Genomic DNA, 4,322 nt, shown 5'->3' on the forward strand with positions numbered 1-4,322 from the left:
GAAAAAGGGGGTAAGGCAAGTTCAATCAATCGCCGTGATAACTTCTCCCATCTCTGCTTGTTTGGGAGAATGTCCATCCAAGGTGGACCGGTGGACAAAGAGAATCGCCAGCCAAACCGAGGGGAAATACCTGAGGGATGACAGATCCATCGCCCCATTTGCAACCAGCAAAACATTTCCTGGGAGATCTAAAACAATAATCCAACCCTGAGAAATATTAATCCAGCTGGGTGGAATATTAATCCATCGCTAGCAAAGATGCTTGGCTGACCCACATGGAGCCCTGTTGCTAGTCAGATTATGGGCTGTAATGGGGTGGGGGGGAGACACGCAAAGAAAGGGGGCAATAGATTCCCTGTGCGTTTGGCAGTGGGGAAAGCTGTTTTACATGGTCCAGCATTGTCTGTCCCGATCAGCAAAGTGTCTCCACCATTTTCAAAAGGGGTCCTTCTCTGGGCAGAATCTGGGTATGGTGTAATCTTTCCAAACCTGAATACCTTCAACACAAACCTGCAAGATGGGACCTGCTTTGCCCTCACATGCTCACAAGAGGCAAAAGGCAGGACATGCATGAAAAGTAAGACTCCTAATAACAGCAGCTCTATGGAAGAGTTGGAAGGGTTCTTGAGGTCATCTAGTCCATCCCCCAAGCCGCCCAATGCAAGATGCAGCTGCAGCACCCCCTCTGCTTAAGCACCCCACTATCTTCTACAGCGGGGGATCAATTCTACTATTGAATGCACCTTCCCCGTAGGATGCCTCTCCTAACATTTCGTCAAAATCTGCTTCTCCCCACAGTGCCCCCCTCCAGACCTGCCTGTCCTTCTCTTCCTTTCTAGCTCTTTGCCCCACTTTCAGAACTCAAAAGATGGTCTTGGAAGCACTGCTGCAGCTCCACCAAAAGACCCAAACCTCCCAAACTCAAAACCATCCACCCGTTCCTTGAATAGCAACCGAAAAAATAGAGGCTATCGCTTTCCCAGGTTAAGAACGTACAAAAGATCTGTACTGGATCAGACCTGGTCCAGCTTCCTGGTCCCACAGTAGCCAACCAGATTCCTCTGGGAAAACCAAAATTGGGATATGAGTACAACAGCACCCATGTTCCCCATGGCACTTGGACTTGAAAAAGAGTCCTCCAAAAAGGAATGAAGATTCATACCTTGTTTTTGGTAAGAATTTTCTACAGTTTCTCCTACACTCAGCTTCCCCAACCCAGCACCCTTGAGGTGGGTTGGACTACAACTCCCATCAGATGCAGTGACCTGAGGCCTGAACAGTGAATGGATGGGAGAGAGCTACCATCCACCGATATAAATACTTGGTCTGTCTTTGTTGATGTTTACTTTTAGGGTGTTCTTTTTTTTAGAAAGCCGTGAATTTATGTATATGCGTATTTGTTTATAAAAATATACATTTCACAGGTAACAGTTGAAAATTGAAATACTTAAATTTAGGCAGTTATGTTTGGCTGGGGGGGTTTCTTTTTTAAAACATGGGGCTGTTTTGCTGAAATTGCCACCATCAAAGAATTCCCAGCCAGGATGGACATTGGAAAGGCAGACAAGTTTACAATTGCTGGTTACCAAATACCTAAACACTCTGGCTGGAAGTCTTGTGAACTGGGTTGAAAGCCCCTGTTTCCTGTCCCACTGAAGGATTTGTCCCCAGTCCTGGCCCCCAAGCCCAGGACACACTTTTTTAAAGCCATTCACACAACTGGCCTCAGTATTTGTTTTAGGAGTGTTTCTAGTCCTTAAGACTAAGGAGCCATCTGAAAAACAGGGTTGGGAAGGGAACTGCCGAGGAATTCAGTAGGACTGAAAGTGTTCAGAAAAAAAAAATCATTAGTAGGCAGTATAAAATACCTCATTCCACCACTACCGAAATGTTAACTATGCTTTAATGTTCACAGATGTTGTGGGGGGGGGGGGGACTTAAAGGGTGACTCACCAAAGCTGGAGCCCCAAATCTCCAAGGAAGCTGTCCTGGGGCATTTGCTGGAAAAGGGGGCCCTGGGGATCTTTGGATTAGCCGGCTGTTGGTCCACATGCCCTCCTGCCTAAACATCCCTTTTTACAAATGGGGTGATTTTAGGAGATGGGGTTCTTTGCAGACCCCCAGAACTTGAGACCAAATGTCAATTAACATATGCAAACCTGTGTATTTTTTAAAATTCTGCTCCAAAGTCCACCAACACCACCCCAAATAGGCCTGTGTATCTCACACGTTAACTAAGAGCATACAGAATTGATATTCGAGGCTGAACTCTCTGTGCTTTAGGATACCTGATACCTCCAAAGCCGAAAGAGTCAGAAAACCTGAGATCGTATGTTTTATTTATTTTTTACCTTGGAAGAATTTAAAAGGAATTACAATCCCAGAATTAAAACCATCCCTAAATACTGCAAAGGAGAACAGATTACAAGCATTTAAATTCAGCTGCATTGCTGGGAGCAATGAAACACATAAGAAATTGTTCTAAAAAGGAGGACAGATGTGTGACACTTTACAGATAGCAATTTTAATTCCTAGCCAGGGGTGGGGGTGTCTCTATGGCAAATTATAGTGAAGGGGGAAGGAATGAGGGGAAGCAAAGAAGTTTCAGGCCCTGAGATAGCTGGAATTTTGGAGGAGAAATCCAGGAAGATGAGGAGAAAGTAGGCTGAAAAGCAACAAAGAGCTCAGAAGCCCAGGATTTGGGGGCTGAGGATGGCATAAGATAGTAAGAAAAACGGAGCGGGGAAAGGACTCATTGGCTTATATAAGGAGAACAGAAAATATTGCAAGGATTTTGATTCCTACCTGCAGATGGGGGCTGGAGGGGAATCTTGCTTTTCGAAGCAGCCAGTGAAAAAGTCCTTCTCAAATACAATATGTAATGAGTCATTTATGACACAATCCAATGCATGTTTAGTCAGAAAAAAGCCCCAGGAACACCACTGTCCCCCAGCTGGCTCCTTTCTGTCCACAGGGTTGTACCTATACCACAATCTTGGGTTTTTAGTGTCTTGTGGCTTTAAAATAGGCTGAAGAGTCTAACGGATGCAACCAGCTAATCAATTTCAAGTGGAAGATGAAAAATCAGCAGAAAATATTTCAAGGTGGGTGCTGTGCTCTCCACCCAGATGAATTAAAGCAAGCCAGTCTCGGTGGCTGTTTGAAATGGCTGTCTCATCAGAACCAAAGAATACTGGTTTGGGGGTCTCGCCCAAGCCAGCCCTTTTCCCTCAAACGGAAGTCTTTTCGAGGTGCTTTTGCAAAACAGAATGGGCCAAAATGAACCCCAAACTGCTTAATATGCAGAAGTCACAGATCTGGAGAAGTGCGTGGATCATCCCTCAGGCAAACTCTTTGGGGTGCTTCTCCGCAAACCCCGGCCTCAGCTCGTCCCGTTTTCCAGACAGAAACAGCCCGGGTCATTTTGTCCTTCTCCAGGCCCAACACACCCCAAGCGGATCCAAGAAGTGGGAGCCTAATATGTCTTTTTTCAAAATGCCCAACCGCACACCGCTGCCTGTTCTGCCTCTCTGTCAAATTTAAAACTCCCTGCTGCTGTGCAACCCCCGGCCTAGTGTTCCAAACACTCCCCAGCCTCTGAGCATGCACGGAGTGCTCTGTTCTCTGCACTGAGTCACCACAAGTCAGTCCTTTGGGCGAGCGGTCAACCCCTGCACATTTAAGATCAATACAGCAAGCACTGTTGATGGTGCAGCAGAATTGGGGTGGGAAGCGATGGGGCGCCCAGTGCCCAGACTCCAAGGAGTGGGTCCGCTACAGGCCCACCACAGCCCGCACCCCCAGCCCAAGAGGGCTGGGACGGCTCCTGGGGGGCCGCTTTGCTTCCATGGTGCCCCCAACCAGCGCACGGCCATCCAACCAGCAAACACCCCAACCATCCAGCCCGTTCAATCGTCCCCAGGGGGCACAGAGAGCGCTTTCCACCCCGCGGATCGGGCCCTCGCCACGTCCCCCAGCCGAGCCCGCCGACTCACCTGGCCTCGCGGCAACAGACCAGCCCCTGCCTAGGTGTACGGAGGGCGCCTGGCCCTCTCGGGGCAGCCCGCTGGGGACCGTGGGAGCTGTAGTCCGGCCAGGGCAGCGGGTCCGCCTCCGGGGAGGCGCAGCTGCCCTCGCAAGCCGGCGGCCGCACGGACCCGGCTTGCGCGTGCCGACGTGCTGCGCAGCCCCGGGCGCGCTCGCAAAGGCGCCCGCAGCGGAGCCTCCGCGCCGAGGAGGCGGGCAGCCCCGTGAGGCCGGGCCGGAGCCGCAGCCGGAGCCGGGGATGCCCGGGCGCAGCCGCGGCCCTTTGTCCGCCCCCC

This window comes from Varanus komodoensis, unplaced genomic scaffold (assembly GCF_004798865.1).
Source record: "Varanus komodoensis strain SLA01 unplaced genomic scaffold, ASM479886v1 scaffold55, whole genome shotgun sequence".
Classification (NCBI taxonomy): Eukaryota; Metazoa; Chordata; class Lepidosauria; order Squamata; family Varanidae; genus Varanus; species Varanus komodoensis.